Source organism: Pectinophora gossypiella, chromosome 5 (genome assembly GCF_024362695.1).
Source record: "Pectinophora gossypiella chromosome 5, ilPecGoss1.1, whole genome shotgun sequence".
NCBI lineage: Eukaryota > Metazoa > Arthropoda > Insecta > Lepidoptera > Gelechiidae > Pectinophora > Pectinophora gossypiella.
In genome coordinates this window covers 1,533,035-1,560,261 of record NC_065408.1, presented here as the reverse complement: position 1 = coordinate 1,560,261, position 27,227 = coordinate 1,533,035, and the positions used below count along the sequence as shown (strand labels likewise).

The following is a 27,227-nucleotide window of genomic DNA, read 5'->3' as shown; positions in this document are numbered from 1 at the left end:
AGTTTCTTTGTTTATTGTAATATGACATTACTGGAAAAATATCACATGATCAACCATTTCGCGCGATATTTTAAATTAATGAAGAAACATAATAATGTTCTTTTCTGTTAAGTATATAAAGTTTTTTCGAGATAATAAAATATTTTAAGAGGTATAAAATAAACGTTTGTAATTTTTTTAATCCGAAAACTGTCATGTACCCAATTGATATCACGCCGTTTCCAAGATTTGTGCCCCGTTAACGGCAATAGGCTTGCCCCCTGTCACATGCAAATACATGACTGTTGATGAAAAAAACTTAAAGAGGTCCCTCAATTTCTCATGGATTCCATCATCAGAACTGGATTTTGATATAACTAAGTGGGACATACATGGAAGTATATTATTTTATAAATACTTACAATAAAAGTACTGAAAAAATTATTCAACCGAATTAAGAAACTCTTCCTTTTTTGAAATTTTCTACCAATTTTTGTGCTCGATATGAATTAATTTTAAAATTTGAATTTGGAACAATAATATCAAGAATTACATTGTAAAATTACTTACATTTTTTTTTTCCTAACACATACTTTTTTGATAATCCTAGAAAGAGCTTTTATTTCGTTTCAAAATTTTTGCCAGAAAAAGTGCCTTGAAATAAGAATTCGATATGTTATTTCCATCACATTCCACCACACGTCAATTTGGCAGTAAACAGCCTAATCACGGCACATGATACCACCGTCGTTCAGACTGATTGGAAATAAAAGCTAAATCCGCACCTTGACGTCATAAAAGGAAACCTAGAAATTATTGGTTGCGTGGTCCAAATCTTAAGCGAAAGGTCTTAATTAATATAAGTTTCTGAAGTATATATTATTTATTATTCTTTTTAGTTATGTTGGTATCATTATATGTTTATTGCACCAGCCCGTGCTCCAATGCATAATCTTCTTTCACCCTAAGGTTGCCTGGCAGAAATTGCTGTTTAGCAATAAGGCCGCCTATTGTGCTTATGTTTTTATTCGTATGTTTATGTCCTTTGTATATGACGTTGTGCAATAAAGTATTATTGATTGATTGATTGAAGTCTTTGATGAGAGTGGAAGAAGCGAAATAAGTGTGTCAGGCAGGATCGTAGTAAGTGGAATTCCGTGGTCTCTGCCTACCCCATCGGGATATAAGCGTGATTTTATGTATGTATGTGCATGTTAGTTTATACCACATGTAGGAATGGTAGGAATGAAACGCAACATACAGGAATGTGAAAGAGAGAGCGAAGAGTGAGCGAGAGAGAAGAGAGGATTGCGGAATGACAGGGAAACGGCGCGGCGGTCGGTTGTTTTAAAAGGGAAAATGTTAGAATTAATAAAGCGTTTTTAATAAACTTTAATAAACAAGGATTGAAGAAATATAATCCTCCTATCTCATACACAGTCATATTCCTGCAGATGCCATCGTATTTTGTCATTTTCTTATCCGTTGAAAAATAAAGAAACGGGTAATCGACAAGCATAAAATTTATGGAATACATGTCAATTTTAAGCAGAAATCCAAATCAACAGTCTATATTTTTTACATCGGCCTATAACCCGACAGAATTAAGTAGAGAGTACGTCTGGATTGCATATCAGCGAGATGCCTATTTTATTCGCACGGGTTATTCATTCATAATTAAAACGGGTTCTTACCGCGTTTAAATGGGGATAGGAGTCTCATATCCCCATTTAAACGCGGTAAGAACCCGTTATTATGTGTTTTAATTATGATAATAACCGCGTAAACTTAAAACAATGTTATTAATTCATTTTAAAATTAACTTGTTGTCAATCATCCGTCCCTTTCCTTTGCGGCGGATACGAAAATGACGGGTATAAATTAAAATAAAATTAGGAGGTGTTTGCAGGAATCGGGGCATTATCTGCACATGCTCGTGATCCGTGTCGTAAGGAGTAGGCAGAAGTGTGTTCTGTAGTCTTGCTTGTTGAATCCGTGGTGGTTACGGTGAAGGCTGTTCGGAGAACGCGTAACTTACGTCGAATGTCACGGGTTATAATCCCAGCTAGGGGTCTAAACCACTGACTTTGACTTTATGAGTTTGAATTCATGTGTGGATTATAAAATATTTAATTTAGAAAAGTGTGTCGGATCGAATTCTATAGTCTTTGCTTGATCCAGTGGGAAATATAAGAAATGGGTGTATAATACCTACTCTATAAAACCTCATTGGTAGGTCGCCAATAATACCTATGATATTTTTGACACTTTTATAAAACTACCAATCTTTCATGACATATGCCCTGAAAATTCGCTATTTTTACGAGTTAGTGAGCTGCCGAAAACAACAGACGATCGCACTAGAATGACGTCATTTTTACAGAAGAGATGGCCAATTAGTGAAATACCCACAACTACCTACATCATTATGAACGGTCACGAGCATTAATATGTACATACACTTTGGTACCATGTCACATTAACTTTTTTGACAAATTGAACTGTAAGCCTCACTAAATGTCAAATATGTTAGTGCGACGGAGTCCTAAAGTGGGTACATTATATTTCTCATGACTGTACAGAAAAAAATAATTCATATGAATTAATACACATCGTCAACAGCCTCCGTGGTCTAGTGGTTAGAGCGTTGGGATCACGATCTTAGAGGCCAGGATCGATTCCCGATGGGGACATTGTCGAAATTACTTTGTGAGACTGTCCTTTGTTTGGTAAGGACATTGCAAGCTTGAATCATCTGATTGTCCGAAAAAGTTAGATGATCATATTTTTCGAAAGGCGCGCTAAGCCGTTGGTTCCGGGCTACTAGCCCAAACACCTCCACCAACACGCAGTGGAGCAGCGTGGTGGAGTATGCTGGGAGGGGAGGCCTGTGCCCAGCAGTGGGACGTGTATAGGCTGTTTATGTTTATTTAATAAACACGGTGTTAGTGACATCGTAACGAATACTCGAAATCAGAATCATTTATTCAACGTAATTATCGCAGATAAACTTGTTGAAGGTCAATGTAACATTTTTTAATCTACGTCATTTCGCAAGGTGTTATGGTTGAGAGAAGAAATTACAAGAAACAGCAACAGCGACACATTTGTTAAATCAATGTAGGTATACATTACAAGTTATTTAATAAGTAGAGGAACAGATTTTAATACCAGACATTTTTATCATTCATTAATCTTATAATAAGCTTATAAAGTAAGCTTCATATGAGCTTTAAGTTTATTTTCTGACAAATATGTACAATCTGGTATTTTATTGTAAAAACGTATAAACGTTTTTACATTTCTATTTTCTATTTCTATTTTATTTCTTTTTTCTTGTCATTTCTTCTCTTATATAAATAACCTCAAAAATACGAAACTAAATTCAGTATTATTAAAACATAATAAAAAAATAAATCAGCCATTGTAAATTCCAAGATATTTTGAATTTTAGAATTTTAGTTCCGGTTCCGAACACATCAAAGGCAACTGGTCATCGTAATTTCGCCTTTATCCCTGTTTTGTATAAAGGAAAATATCCTACTGATCCTGAAATCCCCCAAAAGCTGATTGAATAAAGCAACTGCGCCCCGAAACAAGGGACTGTCGTAGGATTATCGCAAAATTGACATCGAAACGTATCGGATCAATAAACACAATTGCCAAATCGTTAAGAAGGCACTTCGCCTGAATAATAACAATAACAGAGAGAAACTTCTACGGTATCCACTGGAGGAAAATAATTATAATTAAGAAAACGACGTTACGGGACGCGATTTTGCACAAGACAGAAAATTATTGCATGAAATGGATAAGACAGCAGTAGAATAACACAAACTGATGGTTGATTGAATAATACTCAATAATAACAAACATTGTTTAAGTAATTTCATATTTTAAAATAATTATTTTTATTTAAATTAATTACTTCCAAATTGTACTGTATTCATGTGTTATGTCTGATTGTTAAAATTTTGTTCTGTGCAATAAAGTATATTTGATTTGATTTGAATTTCTGGGCCCGATTCCTGCTCTTGTTTATGACTTCTAGGTAGTTAGGTATCTAAAATGTATATCGATGTTTAGGTATTTATCTTAGAGGTTAGCTGTCCCCGACCGAACAGCGACAGGATTAGCAGAACGTAGTGGGTAGCTCACTGGGACGGGCTAACCTGTAAAATGCTACTTAGGTTCTATGACGATCTTGTGACGTAGCGAGTAGGCGCCGCTACTTCAAAAGCGCACCCCTGATGCCGGGCAGCAGTGGTATCAGTGCTGGTTGGAGGCCGAGGAAATGGATTCCGGTAGGGCTCTAGCTGGAACATCACCGATTGAGAAATTGGTCGGTGTACTGCGGAACGGAAGGCAATCGGGGCAACCACCGTTCTACACGCCCTATCTATGGAGTAATGAAGGCGATTACTCCACCGACAAGAGCGCAGCTCTTAAATGAAGAGAGAGATCTTAAAGGTATAATGGCTTATTACACAACACCTAATTTTATTTTAAGTTATACCCGTCATTTTATTATCCACCAAAAAGGAAGGCGACGGATGTAAGAAATCGGTTTAAGCGATAAAGCCGCCATTTGTCATGTGCCTAGTTAAGTTATTTTTATAAAGTATTTTCTTTTATTTTGGTGCAATAAACTACATTGTAAGTATTGTATTTTATTAGTAAGTGGATCTCGTGAAAAGAGAATAAACTCTGGGAGATAATGATATTTACTTTATGACATACCTACAAGATAAAAGAAATGTGTTAAGTTTTCAAAGTAAATGTAACTCACGAGAAATTCACAAGCGATGAACACGTGTTTACGTATTTACAGACACAGAAATTACAATCGAATTATTTAATTCATACATACATAAACTCACGCCTATTTCCCACCGGGGTAAGCAGATACTATGGAATTCCATTTGTTTCGATCCTGACACACTTCTCTTGCTTCCTCCACAGTCATCAATCGCTTCATACACGCACGCCGGTTCAGAGTAGATCGTACTAAACCTTTTCTAACAATATCTCCCCAATTTGGTCATCGTAAGTTCTTCTCGGTCTTCCTCTGCCAGCCCTACTACCATAAACTTTCGCTTTATATACCGCTTTATTTGATCATTGGATTCAATTTTGCTTGGCTGTCTTGAACACACGTTCACCGCTTGTTTACTTTTTATTGGTAAGACGGTACGCCACCATTATGTAAATCGCGCGGCTTCCCGTCTTTAATGTCACATCGTCAAAAAAATCGTTTGTATACATCTACATACAAAATAGCATCAAACAGACAAATCTTTGAAAACTCAACATTCCTCCCGTTCCCCCTTTTTCCTCCCATCTTTCTTCCATATTTGTCTTACACCGGTAAACACGAGTGTTCCAAAAAAGGAATATTTTATTCTGTTCGGTATCAATATTTGCGCAGCTTAATTCAATTGAATGGCTACAGTTAAAACCAAAACAATATAGGGTAAATAATATTTATATAATGGAGCGAAAGTAATCCTAAAATATGTTTCGGGTTAAAAGCTACGCTTTTTTGGATAGCCAGCCAATTGGACGGAAAAATACTTTGAAAGGTCAAATATTTTTAAAACGAATAAAAGTAAATTTTAAATATTTGCCTTTTTTTTGTTAAAGGCTTTGATTTCTTTTTAAAATTGAATTCTGGAGTAGCATGTAAATTAATAGAGTAAGATCAGGTAGGTCACTCAAGTTTTCATGATTATGGCAATAGGCAGTCACAGCAATAAAAAAGACTTTGACATGTCACCTTATGCCAATCCCATACATTTTATATCACTGTCACTGTAGGAAATAGTAAACAGAAATGGTTGTCTGGAAGAAATCGCTTTAAACGATTAGGCCGCCATTTGCCCTGTACCTACTTAAGAGTCTTTTGTAATTATTTCTTTTTTTTTTTTTGATGTCATACTATTATAATATCTGTATTGTATTTATTATATTATAATTAGAAATATATATTAGTATTTTAAATTATTATTAGCTTATTATTAACAACCTTCGTGCTCAAAATTTTATTATAATAATACAATTTGTCACAAAATCAGTAACATACGTAACTTCGTTACGTCCAACTACGCGTATAAGTGTTCTGATTCTGACCTGGTCCAAACGAACCCATTACACTAGCGGCATTGCCCCGTTGCACAGCCACTGACAGGCGTGATTTTAAATATAAAATATATTTATATTTTTTTTATTATAATATAATAAATACAATAATGTACTGTTGATTGTCAATCGTTTGCAACTTTGCTTACCTCTTTGATGTCTACATTTCACAAAATTTCCTACCGTATTCAATTGCAAAAGATCAGGGAAGGGTTAAACTTCTATCCGAAGTAACACGATCCTTATCTTTAGAAAGGCAATAGAAAAGGTGCAGTTATCTCATGTGTCCTTTGTGAATTCTACCCAAGTTTGCGAAATAAATAAAAAGGATATTTCAATTAAGTAAGCGATTACTAGTCCGTTCGCAAACGAGAGATTCTCTAAAAGTGTTGATAAATCTAAATTTATTCTGAACTCGCCGCCTTATTGGGTTCCTAATGACCTGTTGATGTGTTTATATGGTGCATTTGAATGTTGAGTGGAACAAACGTTGGATTCGGTAACGTGCGGGTTAGGTTACGGCTGTATGACAGCGGATTCTCAATTCGACTGTAATTTAAAACACTTTACAGGATTTCTTTAGATTTTTAATGGTTTTAATGAATATGAACACTTTTTATATGCAGGATTTTAAAGTCCCATCTTCAGTACTTTCTTCAGAATTATAGAAAACAAAAAAGAAGACTTCATTATTTTTTAATTCTGAAGAAAGGACTGAATGTAAAACAAGCCCGTATCGAAGCGAGACGGGGAGTGTTTTCTTTCTCTGTTACACACAGACTGTTTATTCTATTATTTAACGCTAACACTCACACCATCAGCAACACTCGTTTAACCTAGAGCTGTCAGTGAGATTTATTTAGCGTTCGCTGTACTGTCTGGTAAACTGTGAAAGATGTTAAAGAGTACCGGATGATGACTAAGACACGCCATTTGCCCGGCTTTATGATTTTTTTCTATCTACAATAACTCCGTTACTGCGTTACTGTGTACAGTCATGAGCAATATAATGTACCCTCTTTAGGACTCTGTCGCACTAACATATTTGACATTTAGTGAGACTTGCAGTTCAATTTGTCAAAAAAGTTATGTGACGTGGTACCAAAGTGTATACATATTAATGCTCGTGACCGTACTCCGTTAGAGTGGTATTTATAAACTAATCTCAGCTGAGACTGGCCTAAAGGTCATGTTCAAGCCCCTGTTTTTATACAGGATGGCCCAGAAGGTCATGTAAATTAAAGAGTTATTATGACAGAAATACCGACAAAAATAAGCGAAATAGAAAATCTTGAAAAAGATACAGAATGGGCCATAATCTCCTAAAATAATCGCTGAACATACATGGCGATGTTTCTGGTAGCCAATGAGCCCCTCTAATTTTTCATTTTGAACATGAACTTCTTTGCCACCCTGTATAAGAACTGTCGTCACATTGACATGATCTTGGGAGTAGTCTCGAACCTGTGATCCGTTTCCGCGTACTCCGTTAAATATAATCACTTGATCGATTTCACAACAAGGCAAAAGGAGAGTAGGTACCTATACAGCCTAGTACTAAAGAATAAAGAATTATACTACGTACTTATAGAACGGTAACTTTTCGCCCCGCACCAAGCATCGGACGCTAGCCTCATCCCTCTGGGTCATACTTTAATCTTAAGTGGCCGTATGAGGCTGTAAGTCACTACAGAACCTGTGAGACCGGACTGTTTCACTCGCAGACTGCGTTTCCATTGACGCGGAGTTGTGCGGAGATGCAGAAATCGACCAATCACCGTGAAGGAGAGAGTGACAGAGGGTCTTCGTTTTTCGCTCTCTCGAACGCTGTGATTGGTGAAATCCGCAAATCTCCGCTCTTCTCCGCCCATCTCCGCGTCAGTGGAAACCCGGCCTTTCGCGTTATGCACTACACGGTGAGAATAAGATTTTTGTGGTAACGGCGCGCTGCGGTTAAGTTTACAAAACGCCAGAGTTTGAAGTCAATTACATCGTAAATTGTGGTGCGGTGATCTATTTACAGATGCACATTTTCCTGTTTATGTTGAGCTGATCAGAATCTAGATTCATAAAAATATACCTCTCAATAATATTACATCCATAGAATAGTCTAGAACGATCCCGATCACCTTTAAGATGTTTTGAAGAAAGGCCAGGGGGGTTAAAATTTCATATCAAAGCAATTCATCTAAAAAAGCAATATTTCAATTTGACATTTACGCATATAAAATTAAGTGCTTTGTTCGAATAGTTGGGATATCTAAATAGGGATGGAACCCGGCCGTACGTCAGGAAGTTTAAAGATAAAAAGGGAATGGGATCCGTCCTCAATGAGGGATTCTCCATGCTACGTTCTCCATAAACGATATCGAGGTGTACGGTCACGAGCATCAATATGTATACACTTTGGTACCATGTCACATTAACTTTTTTGACAAATTGAACTGTAAGTCTCACTAAATATCAAATATGTTATTGCGACAGAGTCCTAAAGTGGGTACATTATGTTGATCATGACTGTACAGATTCAACGTGATAATCACCTATTTTCTCATTGCTCGGGTACATAATTATTCAAAAATATAATGTAACGGCAGTGGCTCATATAAAAATAATTGCTACTTGATATTTAGATCAGATGTGGTACAAAATTATGTTGTTACCTATATCTATTGCTTCTCTTTATTTTGATTAGACTACTAATGGGTGAAAGAGTCAACATTTATACCCAAAAACAAACATAAATGATGCATATGTCTATTATCCATGAAATTAGAAGGTTCAACGAAGGCAATTCTGTACAGCGCCAGCTATATTTTTTTTTTAGTACGTGGTAGCCTGGAAAGTCCCTTATCAAATTGTTGTTTACAATAGGCTAGTTTCGAACTAGTCAATTCAGTTACTTTTTACTAGACATTGGGTTCTAGTAGGTATAATAAACACTATGGAAAAAATCTAAATTTTCCTTTTCGCCTACTAACGTTTCGTAATTATACCTAGACAAATAGCGCTACAAAAGTTCTCGGGTCCTGTACTACGACACGACAGTACCCTAATTACTATGTAATTGATTGACCGTTGTGTAGCGATGGCCGAGTGGTCGCGTTCCTAACCACTGTTACTATGAGTCCGTTTGGATACTCGCATTACGCCATTTAGGTAGTCACTGTGGACATTATATTCGAAAAGTTAATGACGCATAAATGTAAGCAAGACAGATAGTCCGCGCTTTCTATAGCGGTTATTACATTACCCTGTCTGGTCACGAGTACTAATAAGTATACACTTTGAAACCATGTCACATTAACTTTTTTGACAAATTGAACCGTAAGTCTCATTAAATGTCAAATATGATAGTGCGACAGAGTTGTAAAGTGGGTACGTGATATTGCTCTTGACTGTCATTCGGGCTACATGCGTCAAGGTCACGGGCGGTTACCATGGTAACTCCCATCAACTTGCTCGAGATCGTAGTTACAATGGTATAAGAAAATCAGGTATTCTCAATCCTAAGACATAACATGACAGTGAATGAAATTGGTATCTCCAACTTTCCAAGGACGTTTTTATTATTGAAAATTAAGTGAATTACTGACTAATGTATTTAATTACTATTACTTGTCACATATATTATATAAAAATCATTAAAACTGTAAGTAACTCTTTTACTAAATGTTCAAAATTTCCTTGCAAAGCAAAACAATGGTCGTGGGTAATTTATTTTTTTACAAAATGGCAACGCAGGGTGTGATGACGTCAGCTGGGCTAACCTTAAAATGTGAGCTGACACTTTTGAGCGGTGGTTACCATGGTTACGCCCCGCCGATTTGCTATTAGACTACACGATCTGATCGGGTGACCTTGACGCAGTAAGCCTGGTGGACAGGGTAATGTAATAATCGCTTATTTAAGACTAAAGCATAGAATATGACTAAAGTAAGACCCAGAGGGGGTGAGATCAGTGGCCGAGTTGTCGTTCTACACGTAGTTTTATTCTTTAGTCTATTCTACCAGAATGAAATTATGGAACCGATTTGATTATCAATAGGAATAAATAGAATAAGAATAGAATTGATTTTGTTTATTATAATTATATGAAAGGACGCCACACACAAAGACAAGACAATAACATCACTTAAAATTTTTCACAAAACAATTACATAAAGCATAGGAGGATGTTCATAATCATAAGGTGGTGGTGGATGTCCTGAGATAAAAGGACCTCACTCAGCACAAGTTGCGGCGTGAACCACGACGCTGGTATTATGTGGACCCTGCTGAGTGAGGAATGAACGTCGTGTTTCATAAATATGCGTTAATATTCATAAATAGATTAAATATTACCAAATTACTTAAAATAGACTTTAGGTGCAAGTACATAAATAAATATGTATATCACAAAACTTATACATAAATACTTAATTAACATTAAGTATTACTATAATATATTAGTATTACTATACAGGTATACTGAGGAGCTCAGTGGCGCAGCGGTAAACGTGCTCGGTCTGCGATTGTTGAAGTTAAGCAACTTTCGCAAAGGCCGGTCATAGGATGGGTGACCACAAAAAAAGTTTTCATCTCGAGCTCCTCCGTGCTTCGGAAGGCACGTTAAGCCGTTGGTCCCGGCTGCATTAGCAGTCGTTAATAACCATCAATCCGCACTGGGCCCACGTGATGGTTTAAGGTCCGATCTCCCTATCCATCCATAGGGAAGGCCCGTGCCCCAGCAGTGGGGACGTTAATGGGCTGATGATGATGATACAGGGTGTTAGTGACGTCGTAACGAAAACTTTGAGGGATGATTGAGACCATGATTCTGAGATGATATGAAGTAGAATTTTCCGTCGCAAAAGTATGGAACAGAAAATAATAAAAAGAAAAACAAAAATTGACATGAATTTTCCGACGGAAAATTCCACTTGATATCAACTCAGAATCATGGTCTGAATCATCCCCCTCAGTATTCGTTACGGTGTCACTAACACCCATACCTACTTGTATGGGTACAGTATGTACTTGTGCGGGGTGTAAGTGACATCGTAACGAATACTGAGGGGGATGAGACAGCTGATTATTCTGAGTTAATATCAAGTGCAATTTTCCGTCGGAAAATTCATGACAATTTTTGTTTTTCTTTTTATTATTTTCTGTTCCATACTTTTGCGACGGAAAATTCTACTTCATATCATCTCAGAATCATGGTCTCAATCATCCCTCAAAGTTTTCGTTACGACGTCACTAACACCCTGTATAGTAATACTAATATATTATAGTATCGCAAAAGTACCTATAGAATTGAAAATAATTTAAAAAAACTAAAAAAAAAACATGAATTTTGCGACGGAAAATTCCACTTGATATCAACTCAGAATCATGGTCTGCATCATCCCCCTCAGTATTCGTTACGATATCATTTACACCCCGTATATTATAATACTAACGTATTATAAAAGAAATTAATACAGGTATAAATGCGAGACAGACAGTACTGTCTGTTTGTGTGTGTGTGTATGTCTGTTTGGATTATCGAGTCGGTCCCATAATATCCTCGCATGTGCGGGGTAAAGCGGCAAACGGTAAGAACGAGATTTTTGTATCGAGTGTCCGGACTGAGCTGGTGGTGCAAGAAATCAAGCAAAGCAAAAATCCCGTCCGAGTCAGAAACTTTTGATTCATTTTTTTCTTTATTTAGGTCTGGAAAGATCAATTTCGTAAAGATAGTCAGGAACTGAGCTTGAGCCTAAAGGGTGAATACCCTGGAATGAAAATTCTTGACTGGAAGAAAATGAAAGGGTCCAATATCCGATCTAGTGTCTACAAACGTGTACCCTTCTCAAAAGCTTCCGATATTGTTATCGCTCTATAGAAAAAATCTCAATAACTTGTTATTTTACCTTGATCGGAAAAATGGAAACCTTATAGGTACTTACTTAATATGGTAAGTCTCGGCTTTCGCCGTATTTGTTTGTAACGGAGGTATTCTCGCCATGCAATTCCGTCGTATGTTTCAAAAACAACTTAATTTTAATTTTAAAATGCTTAGTAAAATCACAATTATAGGTTTGTGTTTGCGTCTTACCTGGTCCAACGCCCATCAGTGGCTGTGCAACGCGGCAATGCAATAGCGCAATGTGCGGTAGTGTAATGGGTTCGTTTTGACCAAGGGGCTTAAAATGGCCACATCGAAGCAATTCATCTAAGAAAGCAATATTGCTATTTGACATTTGTTTGCACTGCGCACTTACTTTTATATGCTTTTTGTTACTAACTAAATATGGACTAGTTTCCGAAATAAATATTTTTAAGTAATTGAATTGAAATATCAAATTGCAATATTGCTTTCTTAGATGAATTGCTTCGATGTGGCCTTTTTAACCCCCCAGGTCAGACTCAGAACACTTAAGCGTCTAATTGGATGTGACAAATTTACTATAATTTATATGTTTCTGATTATTTGACAAATCGTATTCTTTGTCATGTCATTTATGAATTGTTTGTTATTATAGGTTTTGGACAGTACTTATAGTAATTAAAAAAGCATCATTTCGTGACAATGACATGTCATAAGTTGTTTGAAACATACGTATGAGGTATGTGATAAATTCAAATTCAAATTCACGATAAGTCAAATAATTGATGAACATGAAAATTATCATTTATGTTTATGCTATGGACGGCTGCTAACCTAACCTACTTATATTGGGCTGGTTTCCCCTTCGCGGGTTAAAAGGTCAGACAAGCAGTCGTAAAATAATATGCCTGGCGATTACCCGCCTATTTTCTTTTTCAGCGGATAAGAAAATGTCAGGTATAACTTAAAATAAAATTAAGATGGTGTGTAAGTACAGGAAATAACACTATTGTTTCTTGAAATTATCAGTTTATTCACTGCCTAAACTTTAGTTAAATTACTTCGACTACAGATGTGTTATAGCGAAGAAGGCCCCTCTGAACCCATATATTGTTATACTTACTTTTTTCTCATCTCCTTAGGATTGCAACCGAGAGTAGATAGATATATACGTATGTTAACATCGTAAGTAGTGGTTGAGCGATGTGCTCACGATCCCGGAGGTCTCGGGTTCGATTCCCGGTGGGGAAAAATCACAAAAATCACTTTGTGATCCCTAGTTTGGTTAGGAGATTACAGGCTGATCACCTGATTGTCCAAAAAGTAAGATGATCCGTGCTTCGGAAGGCACGTTAAGCCGTTGGTCCCGGTTAGTTCTTACTGATGTAAGTACGTAGTCGTTACATGACTCATGTCAGGGGCCTATGGCGGCTTAATAATAACCCTGACACCAGGGATGATGGGGTTAGTAATCACCTCACAACCCATACGATAGAAGAAGAAGAACATAGTAAATGACAGAATGAAAACAAATACCTCCCGCTAACGGCAGCAAGTACTCAAAAGTCAAATTAGTGGTCCGTTTGAAGCGTGTTAACTTGCAAACTTTGACAGCCGGGTTAACCACATACTTAGAAAGTTCAAACATCGAAACAGCATGGTGAACGCTGCATTCCTCCTTCGCACAGTGAAATAGTAGAGCATTATCTCCTTGGTGTTAGTAATTCAAGTAATACCATAGCATAAACAATAATACTAGGTATAGAACAGTAACTCTTCGCCCCGCACTAATTCCTATCCGACGCCGTGCTAGGTTTACCTCACCCCCTCTGGGTCTTACTTTAGTCTACATGTCCGTAAGCCGCTAAGGAGTAAAGGGTAGCGCGCGGACTGTCTATCTCGCTCATACTTATACAGTAAGGCGACAAACAGAATGAGATTTTTATATAGAGGCGACAGGCAAACATTTGGAATGAAATTATGTTTATTTAATAGCTAATCCGAGAGTGATTGAGTATCAAACTTTAAAACCAACGTTGGTAGAAAATATCTATCAAGGGATTATAAAACTTTAGTAATCAGCTGTTGAGGTTATTCAACTTTCCTGAGGTCAGTGCGAAATCGTGAACTAGATAGAATAGAGCTGTACAAAATAACGATTTTATTATGTATTATTATTTTAATTTTTCTGTTTAGCTAGGTATTAGGAAATGTCACAGTAGATTTGATTCTCCATGATCTACCCGTAGTAGCGTCTTTAAAAAACATAAAAAATAAGAAAAGTAAAAGAAGTTTTTATTTACTTATATTTTTAAATTGTTCCTTTTATATAAAACTACATAATATTAACGTTAACGTTCAGTCAAAGTTCAATGTGTGTGTCTGTCTGTAGTCGAATTAGTAGACTGTTACGTGTCCTAATAAAATAAAAATTATAAGAACTTATATCTATAGAAAGTCAGTATATCACTCACCAGTATTAGGATTATATTCGCCACATGAATAACGCCAAGTACCTGAAAAATGAAGTATTTATAATATAGGTACAATGTAAATCATGATTTATGAAAAATATCGGAAGAAATAAAGTTAGTCAAAACGTGTTTTTACGCGATACAAATAAAAAAGTAAGCTGAAAGCTGACACAGATTCTTTCGCACCGTAGGCGCTGTAAGCATTTTCAGTTTTGTATGGGATTATCATCACTATCCCATAGTTTCGCAAACAAACGACATATTTATTATGTCGTACAAATAAGAAACAAGCTAAAATTCTTAATTAACATATTAAAAGATTTAATTAACGAGTTTTGTGTTTATTGACGAGAACCGGTGTGTTCAACGTGGTATGAACGTTGGCCAACATAAATAGCCTATATACGTCCCACTGCTGGGCACAGGCCTCCTCTCAATCAACCGGAGAGTGTATATGTATGGTATGTGTTTATTGGCATAATATTTAGTAAACGTCAGAACTGCTGGAATATCAGCAGTTTCGAAAATTAGAATTCTCAAATTATAATTCGTTTATAACCCTCCCCACCTTTCACGCTTTTCATTTTAATGCGTTATTTTTATCCTTAATTTGATCCAACCATTGGGACGCCCACGTTTAGTATCTTTAACCAAAAACATAAATTTATTGTTTTTTTTTTACATGTTAACTTTTGTTTTTAATTGGGTATAAATTTTATAAAAATATTATTATAATCAAAAAAAGAAGTTAGTGCTTATTCATGATATTAATCCAGTAACGTGTGATTTTGTTTGATAAAAAGAATTTCGTTGATATGTTCGCCACTTTGCCCAGCCATTGAAAAAAATTCTTTCGGCCGGCGTGGATGTTCCCGGTATGCACATGTATTTTAATGCAATATTTTTTAACTGCTTCGATTAAAATGCCAGTATTCAATAGGATATTCTGATTTATCAATAATTGGCTTAGAAAGGTACTGATTGATATCAACTATTGCATCTGCAGTAGCACTTGAGCTGCAGGAACGTGATACTTGAAGATATGAAAGTAAATTCAGCTTTGCTTTTTTTGGTGGTGCTATTGCTTCGTTGGATGACCCTGGTTCTGCAGAATCTGATGGCGCTGATGCACACAGACAGCTGCTTTTTTGCAGATGCTTATTTGTTTTGCGCTGATAAGTAAGAAGAATATTCTTTTTGAACAATATTCACGGCTTTTTCGACTTGTGAGCTGGTTTTAAAACCATATTTTTTAAGTTGGGGGTTCAGCAACAATACATGGAGTACGTGTTTCGTACGGTTTGATCTTCGTTCCAATATATTTTTTTATAGTTTCAAGAATAGTTTTAGTGGACTCTAATAATGGTTCTTTGTCCAACTGCGCAAAATGCATCAACATGCCTATTATCAATGGTATTATCAAAGACAGGGTGGTGTATGTTTCGCCCGATACAGCTTCTGTGCACACATCAATGGACTCAAATACTTTAATCACTTCTGCAAGGAATGTGTATTCCTCATCGGTAAGATTATTTGGCGCTTTCGGGTTTTTATTTAGAGTGAGTGTTACTTCATTGTTCGGTTCTTGTTTTGTGTGGACTGTATATGTAGATGGTGAGAGGTCGAGGGTTCTAAATCCAACTGCAGCAAAACACCAGATTGTTACTTTTCACTATATAATTATTTTTTTTTAAAAATACACTTTTACACTTTCGCGGGAGGCGTCGGCCATTCGAGACTTACAACATTGCCATACCAAAAAATATTAATTAATTATTTTTATACTTGTGTTGCCAGCAACATTCATCTCTTATTTCACCAATTCTTTTTAACATTTGGAATGCACTATTCCATCTCGTCTCCACATGTAGTAAAGGTCTTACAGAAACAGGTCTGTGCCCAGCAGTGGGACGTATAGGCTGTTTATGTAAAGGTCTTAGTTGGCTCTTTTTGAGATCCTTTTGTATACATTTTAATTGGTTTGAAGCCAATGAACTGTGTTTAAAATATGTCACGATAGCATTCATTTATCAACCAATTCTTTTAATGCAGCACACTCCGGCTCCAAAAGAATGTGCTTGATGACCAAATTTATTGAATGGGCAAAACATGGCACGTTTCAATTTCAATATTCCAGCAGCTTTAATCATTGTTTGAGCATTGTCTGTCACCATGGCCACAACTTTGCTGCGACACTGCCAGTCTTCTAATATTGACGCTATTGCGTCAAACCTAAAACGAAATAATATATAATAAAATATAACATCGATGCTCATTGACAATATTTTAGACACTTTAGTTTAATACCAGCCCTACTGCACGAGTTGTGAAATGCAATTACATCACACAAGAGAAAGTGCTTAGTGGGAAGTCCCCTAGTGGCGTCCACTTAAGTTATTTAAACAATAAAAAAAACCTGTTTCGATTAATCCCTGTAGTACAAAAGTTGTACCAAGCAGTTGTACTACTGGTCACACAGGAAAATAGATGACCTTATTGTCTAGGGCTTTCGAACAGCCTGAAAGCTTAGACTTAGATTAACGACAACTGTCACTGGTCAGGTCGGATAGATTGTAAAATATGACTTTGAAACCACAGACCAGTTTCTGGTGAAATTAACTGTGTGCTGTTAAAACACGAAAATTGTTTATTTATGTATTTATTTATCTGTAAAATAGAACGGGCAAAAGGGACATATAAAGAAAACAGACAGTACAAGTAAGCTTGTCTCTAAAGTATAGATATCTTCCACCTAACCTACGTAACGAAAGAGATATTGAACATATAATTTTATATAGATAGACATACATAGGCGTACAAATTATTTAGAAATTACTTATAGTAATATAAAAGAAAATAAAAACTCACATACAGGGTGTTAGTGTCATCGTACCGATACCGTACATACAATGTCACTAACACCCTGTACAAGTACGTACAGGCTATACGAGTGTGGGTGTTAGTGAAACCATAACAAATGAGGGGATGATTGAAACCATAATTCTGAGTTAATATCAACTAGAATTTCCTATCGCAAAATTCAACAAATTTTTAGTTTTTTTTTTAGTTATTTTCAGTGCCATACTCAGAAAAATAGTCTGAATCATTAATCTGTTTTCGTTACGATGTCGATTGTCGATTACTAACACCCTGTATAAACCTAAATTTAAATAAATTATAAATTAAAATTATTTTAAATGAAACTACACAAATAAGTCAAATGATTATACTGTATTATGTTAAGAACCGCAAAAACAGAAAATTCACTATAAATTTATTTTCAGTTTCATACTTTTGCGACGGAAATTTCCACTACGATATTAACTCAAAATCATGGTCTGAATCATCCCCGTCAGTATTCATTACGATGTCACTCACGTCCTGTAGTAGTCTACCTCACAATGGTCGTAGATAAAGCTATTGACCGTTTTAGACAAATTATCTGACCAACCCCTTTTTGACGTGACTTATTGTAAATTTGCCTCAAATGGCTACTACTTCATCAGACAAATGAAGAGCGCTGAGGATTTTCACCCGGCACAAATTTTACGACAACAGGCTCAGGGTATCGTCTATGAGGTGATATTTGAATTAATCAATCAAACTGATATTGAAAACCTCTGACCGCTTTCTTTTTTCTTTATTTTTATGCTTTTTCTTTTTCTCTTTCCTGCTTTTTCCCTCTAGAAAACGTCAACCGCACCGGTGGGATATCTTACCCACTCTAAACTTACACAAGCAATACGAAATCAAGAATCTTATTACAATCACCGCCAACCCAATAAACTGCATCATAAACTTGCAACACCCCCCAAAACCGTCTAACGCTCTATAAATTTCCCGTCACAGACCCGGAAAGATATTACCATTGCTAATTAGCACTGGCGGGGCGTGAAGCGCATGCGCGATTAGCATACGACAAGTATGGTGATTACAGAAGAGTGATAGCGTCACCTACATTTTGGGACGAGAAAATTTCGAGCGGCGCGACAACTGTGTTTAATTTACGTGTGGGTCAAATTGTAAGAGCTGGCTTGATAGCTGGTAAGTATAAAAGAAAGAAAGAAAGGAATGAGTAAATAAAAAAAAAATATTTTTAGTTAACAAATAAAAGGTACAGGTCGTGTCGTATCAGGAGGTGAAGGATTTGGCGGGAAGAAGAGAGGAATGGATTACTCCACCTACAAGAGCGCAGCTTTTAAATAAAGAGAGAGAGTTAATTGTAGTTAACGCAAAGTAAAGAAGGCTAACAATATGAACTAGTTACTAGAGAGATAATACGTAAAGTCCCGCGGCCAACATCGGTGGGTTCTTCGTAATTGTCAGATGCCTTTTATAATGGTAGATGTAGGTAATCGGAGAAAGAGACACTGAATTATGGTTGTAGAACGTTTGTTTCTCTATTCAGAACGTATTACTAGGTTATTTACGCTTCAGGAAGTTTGCTGCACTTTTGAGTCCATTGTGAGTCCCTTCGACAGATGCTTGACAATAACCTCTTCTGCGCGAGTCCCGGTGCTACGCGCGGTGATATCCCGCCTCCTCCATTTTCATCGAAAAGAGACAATTTTCTAGCGGACCCAACTAGTTGGCAAGCTAGTTCGGATATACAACAGATGGCGTTGATAGATTTTTTAGAACGCGCTAACGAAATTTACACAGCGCGACGCAAATATACAACTACCAACATGACACCGTTGGATCGTCAACCCCTAGTCACACTACCAACTTGTGGATAGCAGAGCTCGATTCGATTAGATGCTCAATTCGGTTGCCCGAAAATATCTGCTTCAAGTATTCTTAATAATTAAAATTACGGTCATTTAGACGTGTTGATCATATTATATCGCTCTATACACGTACCATCTCTTCTCTACTTAACCCACTGCATTAATCAAGGAGTTAGTTGAACTTGGAGGCGATATGTTGGCAAATTATGTGAGAACTGACCATCTAGAGTAAGTTGCAGACATGTACTGAATACTAAGTACCTAAACCAGCCTTTGGCACCTGAGTTAGTACCTCTAAACGATATGGAACTCAAGAACTTGTGAGCGTAGATTATTCTGCTAAGGTATAAAGTTCCTGGTAAAGGCATCCGTTTAACAAATCAGATTTTACGGTGGCACATAATACTACATTAAGTATGTGAACAAAGCATGTTAGTCTAGTAAATAATAACGCTCGAGTTCATTTTCGTTATGTACTTGATCACATATACACAGGCCTGTCGTCTTACATTTTAGTAGGTACCAGGTTGGAACCCTCAGCACTGTAGCAGAGTGCAAACTCTGCACATACTGGCCTCTCCTTTTTACCACCAATCATTTTAAATTTTAAAATTCTCTTCCATTCAAATTCAAAAAGCACTCTGCTACAGCGCTTCCCATTTTTTCAAGTTGTTAATGCGGTGTGGCAAACCTACAAAAAAATACAAAATTACGTTAAAAAAACACAAAAAACACGGTGAAAGAAAACACCGTCAGAGAAATGCGACACTTATCCGAGAAATTCATTTTAGAAGTGATACGTCCAAAACTGTAATGGGGCTGGTATTCCCTTATTGGCAGTCATTCCTTAGCTTGGAATTTTCGGAATGTAAAAGTTTCCAACCGGAAATCTGGCGCGAGTGACTTTCTCAGAAGTATCTGTATAATGATGTGGTGACCTTTAAATAGGACTATCCAATATATATCGTAATAAAAGCGATCTGTAGCAAAGTAATAAAAACGAATTTAGCAATAAATGTAAAGCATTAATACAATTTTAACGCAATACATAGAAAATTACGGTTGTACATAGTCTCAAATTAATGATCAATGTCTGACTTACTTAAACTGTAATTGGCTCTTCTGCGTTTAGTATATAAGTGATGATTCTCCGAAAAGTAAATAAACAATATACGATAGTGTTTCTAACGAATGAATGTACTTGTTCATGGCGAAAGGTTTATAAGAAACTTGATCATTCTGCCAGCAGAGTTCGAAGTATCTATCGCTGATTACTAACGAATTCTGCTAAAAGATCAAAAAGGCGAAATTCTTAGAACTGTCTAATGAAGAGAACCGGGTTTAGAGTTTTTCTAGAAGTTTCGAAAGTGTACTTACGAAGGATCAACGTACGCCCGTAATCCCCAATAAGCAGGCAGAGCCAAAAGTAATGAGTATGTGTGTTCTTGGCAAGAACGTTTGATACGAAATCCTAAGATCTTGATTTTTTCAAGTTTAAGATCCACCATAGACATACATAAACTCTCTTAGTAATTAAAGACAACGTGCAGCCACTGTTGATATAAAGTCTTAAGATGAACCTTATAATGACAAGAAATCAGCCTGGCGTTCATAACGATATTTATCATTTTAGCCGTCTAATTACACGTTCGTGAGATTTTTTTATTATTTTTTTGACGTGACTTATTGTAGATTTGCCGCAGGTGGCATTAACTACTTGACCGGACAAATGGGGAGCATACTCCACCACGCTGCTCCAATGCGGGTTGGTGGAGGTGTTTTTACGGCTAATAGACGGCTCACTAGCGTATCAGATAATAAATTATCAAAGAGTTTCCAAAGAATATGACCTTTAGGGTTTCACGTTCCGGCCCAACTGGGCACCCTAAATTTGATATCGGGTGAAATCCCTAAGTGCGTAAAAAGGCTGTCTAGAATGAAATTAACAACAATAACAATTAATGTTCAGCAAAATATTTACAAATGCAAATGAGATTGTTTGATCTTCATTATACTGGTAATAATCAGACAGTTTCCTTTAACAGCTCATTTGCATATTATCTTTTAGAAGGAGTATTGTGGAAGTAGAACGTATACAAACACAACAAAAAAAAATACAGAACACAAATCACGAATACAAAATCGCGAGGTTTGAACTAAAAGTTTTATGAGACAACAAATTGCAATTGGAAAGAATCTTAAGAATCGAAAGATAGAATAAGTAACTCAAAGTTCCCAGGACGACAAGTGTGGCAATACACCATATCATAGCTCATCAGTGTATTTTTCCTCAAATCCTTATAATTATCTCAAGAAAAATGGCAAATTTAAAAAAGTTAATCACAAAGTTTCCCTTGTGATTCGTCTTCATCCATTAATGGTAAGTGAACACGTCCTTCCAGGCCACTGACCTCGATTTTCTACCATCTTCGTTCAGTTGCCAATGGCGTCATACGCGTCATACAGAATAGTATAGAGCCGTTCATAGGCTTATTAGGTCATGATCATCATTGTAGGTATCATCATAATTACATCATCTGACTTTATGTATAAAGACATTAGATGCCTAATACACACACATAAACAGCCTTTATAACGTCCCACTGCTGGGCACAGGTCTCCCCTCAATCAACCGGAGAGGGTATGGAGCATACTCCACCACGCTGCTCCACTGCGGGTTGGTGGAGGTGTTTTTACGGCTAATAGCCGGGACCAACGACTTAACGTGCCCTCCGAAGCACGAAATCATCTTACTTTTTTGGACAATCAGGTGATTCGAGCCTGAAAAGTCCTTACCAAACAAAGGACAGTCTCATAAAGTGATTTCGACAATGTCCCCTTCGGGAATCGTACCCGGACCTCCAGATCGTGAGCCTAACGCTCTAACCACTAGACCACGGAGGCTGTTACGGCACGGAGGATGCCTTATACACAATATCATACAATTTTAAACGAACTGCGCAAAATTAATAAGTATTATTTTATTTGAAGAAAAAGATATTGTTACAAGCGTTTTACTAACAATAAAAATAACATGCTCGTTGAATTCGTTCCTCATATACTTACAGCAGACTTCTTAAAAATGCAATATTGCCATTCAATAATTTTTTTGATCTACTACATAACAAAAGATCAGAATATTAAAACAAAACTTCCGTGTTTTTATGCCGCTTATTTTTATTTCGTGGTTCAAAGGATCACGAAACTAAAACAGTAATATGATAATATGCCTATAAGTATGCCGTTTTTTCCGATATATTGGAAAAAGGAAACGATGCCCACTTTTCACTGATCAATATGTCCCATATTTCCTCATAACTGACAATAGTATAACTTATGCTCATGACTATATTACAATTAGGTAATCCATCGCAGGATGTACTAAGTACCCACACCGTACAAAGCTTTCTGTTAGACGTGATAGGTAGTGAGCCATATCGCCGTCTATAATGGATAGTATATGCCTACGATATTTTAGGCATTAAATTTGCAACCTATCACTAATAAACTGTTGCTGTGTGTCAACACTAAGCCGAATACTGTTTCGGATAGATGGTCGTCGATGATGTAGATCTTAAAATTCCCATGAACAAAATGAAGACCGTGCACTCAAATCAAATCAAATACAGTTTATTGTACAGTGAAAACAATTAATCAATAATTTTAACACGCTAATCCCAGCTTGACAAGAGCTGCAGGTTCAAATCTCATCCAAGTCAGACATTTTCGATTTAATTTTCCCTTTATGAACAAATGCCACCAATCGTTTGAAAATAAATCCTAGAAATGGATTTAAAAAAAAAACAACAGTACGTGACAAGTACAAAGTAGGCCATCGGTAAATCCATAAAATTAGACAGAACATAATCCCTTAGCTCAACGAAGCAAATATAACACAGATAAACTTACAAAGTCTATAGATATTCGACAAATTCAATTAGAGCTCTCGAAATAGACATTTCGAGCGTTATCGAAAGACACCTGTCAATTCGGGTGTTTTAGCAATAGAATAGCAGGTGCAAACTACGTGCTATGATTATGTACAAATAGTCGTCTCTCTTCTCTATAATGCTCGAATAAACACGAACAGTCGTTGAGATTTACAGTCGACGCAGAATCCCGAATTCCACGAGGAGCATTAAGTTCCAGATTTAAAATTTAATGTCTTTCCAACCCTTGACAAGCTTTGTTGTCGTCGGAATCAACTGCCATTCATAATTCAATTCTAATATCATGTTTTCGATTTTCGATCATTTCGGCGGATTTTTTTTTTTTCACCCTTGATGGGTTTGCTCTTGGCCCCAGACTTGCCCGAAGGCACTGACGAGGCCTAAGATGGAACGAGTTCGCCCAGAAGGTGCCTGTTCACTCTGGCCTTGAAAGCACCCTGGTTATGTGCATTCGGAAATACAGAAAACGGCTCCGCCCCCCCTTTGGATTCTTCTTCTAATATTATTTGAGTATTTTTAAGATCGTAATTTAATTATTTTGTCGTAACTTGGATGTATCGACCAAGTTGCTAAAATATTAGATTTGTGACAAGTGTTAGCTCCAATTTTTTGTCATATTACAAGTTTGTTCTATTTTTATTTTGCCAAATAAGTACACCAAATTAATCAAAAGACTGAGTTTGCACGGAATTTTGTAAGGTTATGGTTAAGTACTACGCCCATACGTTTTCCAGATTTCTGTACATTATGTCCTTCTCTAATCGTTTGTTATAAATTTGAGTAACTCCCCGACAATTGTTGGTGCTTTGAAAACATCTGGAGCAGACTTGAAAATTATGTTGACGTTCATTGTCTAGCGTTTCTCGACATTTACAAAAGTGTCTTACACCCTGTTGTGTAACTACCTAGGGACAAAAGGGGCCACCCCGTTTTTGTTGTAAAGGTTTCAAAAGTCCCCTTGACCAATCCCTTCTGATTTTTCACGAGGGTAATCAATCTCGTGTCTTGAAACCCTACTCCAAAACAAACACTTCATTTTCCTGAGACCCTCGATTTTTTTTGCATCCACTGATCACCTAGCCCCGTTACTGGGTAGGGCTGCCACCTTTTTTTAACTGGAATACCTAAATATTATATTTATGGTACTTACAAAAAAAAATGCAGGACGATAAAAGTAGCCGCATTATCCAAACTTTTCAAGAATTTTGATATTGCGTGCGTTTAATTCGCATCACACGTTCCATAAATTCATCAGAAAATACAACACTTGAAAAGTATATGTATAAATTTTACGTTGGTCTAACAGAAATTTTGCCTTAGTAGTCACAAGTACTAGGTCCATCTTGCCATGTATATACTTCAGGGGTAGTCAGATATAGTCGTAAGCTTATGTTATAGTTATATTTTATAGGAAATCGTGTTAGTTGTTACACAGTTATGTTTTTAATAATAACGCGTCACAAAGTTCAACGGTGCTAGACTAAAATCAAACGCTCGCTGCCCGCGGTGCAATAAAACGTGGAAGCAGGACGCCAATTGAAGCGCTCTCTGTTGCACTTACGAGGCTTACGGGCGACCATAGTGACGTGCCACTGTTGTGTCGATAGTCATATTATAAAAAGAAAAGATTGCAAACTATGCGTCCATCCCAAGCGCACCGATGGTTTATAGCACCGCGGGCAGCGAGCGTTTGATTTTAGTATAGTAACTATACCGCATCTCAGTTCCTAGAACAAGTATTCAAATATAGTACAGGTGGCAACCCTATTACTGTCTAATGATAATGATTCATTTCAAATCAAATCAAAACGTTACAAAACTGAGTACATTCGTTAAGCGAACCAAAAAGACGCCTTAGATAATATAACATTTATCACTTTCAAACTTCTTTGCCACTTGTAGAAAACTCTAAAAATAATAAAGAATTTTAGTTTAAACATAGAAAATTCGAGTTTAATTCTAGTTTAGTCTTATCTAAGTCATATTTCTAAGAGCTAGTCTCTTACTAGTAGACAGTGTCACAGTAAGTTCGCGAGTATGTGATATGTGGATGCTACGTGCAGTCTGAAGAATGGTTATATTTCTTTATTAGGATTCCGTAGTCTACTCATAGATAGTCGGTGGGAAATAGGCGTGAGTTTATGTGTGTATGTATGTATGTAGTCTACTCATGCAGGGCTAAAATGCGCAACGTGATAAAATTATCGATCGATTCAGTAAATTTTGTCGAAATCAATAAGTTTGTTTTTACCCTAACATGCAAGCCACGTGATTTTGTTCGTATTTTGACAGAACGACATGACTTATTTGGGTTCACATATTATCACCAATCGACGAAACGACATAAAATTTATTGAATCGATCGATAAAATGATCGATCAATTCAATAAATTTTGTCGAAATCGATAAGTTTGTTTTTTCCCTAACATGCAAGACACGTGATTTTGTTCGTATTTTGACAGAACGACATGACTTATTTGGTTTATATATTATCACTAATCGACAAAGCGACATAAAATTTATTGAATCGATCGATAAAATGATCGATCAATTCAATAATTTTGTCGAAGTCGATAAGTTTGTTTTTCCCTAACATGCGAGGCACGTAATTTTGTTCGTATTTTGACAGAACGACATGACTTATTTGGGTTCACATATTATCACCAATCGACAAAACGACATAATTATATCGTCAGAATCGATAAAATTACCGTGACAAAATTGTATCACGTTGCGCATATTAGCCCTACGGATCATTAACTTAAAAGCTACGCTCCTATCGGTGTAGCATTCTCTATGCGACTTTTTTAGGGAAAAAGAAATAGGGCGGTCTACTACATACTTCTAATTTATGTTTGTCTGTTTGCACGTCACTATTATTATCCTCGCTCATTAAATACCTTTATTATCATGTGATACGTAGATTGTATGATGAGAGAACCATGGTAGCCCAGTTGGTAGAACGCTTGCGCTTTGTTCAAAACCCAACACGGGCTTAAACCAATGATTTCGAATTCATACTTGGATCATAAATGATTATCATGTATCATAGCGAAGGGAAATTCAGTATTCAGTATGTATAAAAATATTATTTATTATTATTGTAATGTGCATTATTTAACAGTAAATAAAATAAAAGTTAAATGCATATAATAATAATAACTTTTTTATGTTATCTCTGTCTATTAGAATGGATGCGGATGCTAATTATTTGTCAAAATTGCATATCCCTTTCCACCCGATATGATACGATTGTGAGTTTTAACTTTAAAAAAATCTGTACAAAAAAATACTTTGATTTTCCGAACGCAACCGACGTCTCACGATCGTTGCGCTAACCAAAAACGCGGGAAAAAATAGTGCAGGCCCCTGCATGCGAGTTTGTGCCTGTCAGTCGCCCGGAGGCTGCGTCAGGGATGGCTGCGTTTTTTGACCGTCAGACCCGCTCACGTAAGTACCATATTTTTTGTGAAATTATATACATTATTGTGTTGCTTTTACATTAAATACACTTATTAATCATGCCTGTATATAGAAACATGCTTATTTACGTACATTTTGTGGTATAATATAAGACAAATCGAGTTTAAAAATGCACTCGCACGATCATGTGGCTTCGGTTGTTAGGTGCATATTTGGTTACTTCTATGTGTATGACCTTTTTATGGTTATAAGGCTTACAAAATTTTTTTTTTGTTTTTTAAGGGGGTCATATAACTGACAAACTGATAGCGGCAGTATTAGAAAACGAAAACCTTTCGGAGAACGAAGATTTAGATGATGATGACCTCGATTTAGTACAAAACCATCTCTTTAGGGAAATGGATAACTTAGATATAACAGACGAGGACCCTGAAGAGTAAGTGGTAGTAGAACGATCGCCTGAACCGGAAAATATTTCAACAGTATCTATCGAAGCCGGGTTCTCCAATTTTACCAGGGTCATCAGCTAGACCAACAAGAAATTTTCGTCAAAAAGAGTCAGCTTCGCACCGAGCCGTACGAGCCCAATTAGTCTGTGCCCATCTATTGCAAGTGCACGAGCAAACATGTCAGCATCCGTATTACGAGGAAGAAGGCCTGCATCAACAACAAGAGGAGG

The 27,227-nt window shown here is 36.5% G+C and overlaps 1 protein-coding gene across 1 annotated transcript in view; it reads right to left on the bottom strand.

The window, feature by feature from the left end:
- Positions 1-27,227, bottom strand: part of LOC126366674 (cardioacceleratory peptide receptor) — a 219,904-nt gene that overhangs the window by 160,176 nt on the left and 32,501 nt on the right. Inside the window, exon 2 of the mRNA XM_050009878.1 lies at positions 14,446-14,487. The gene's annotated coding sequence lies outside the window, so the exon portion shown is untranslated. The remainder of the gene's footprint in view (positions 1-14,445; positions 14,488-27,227) is intronic.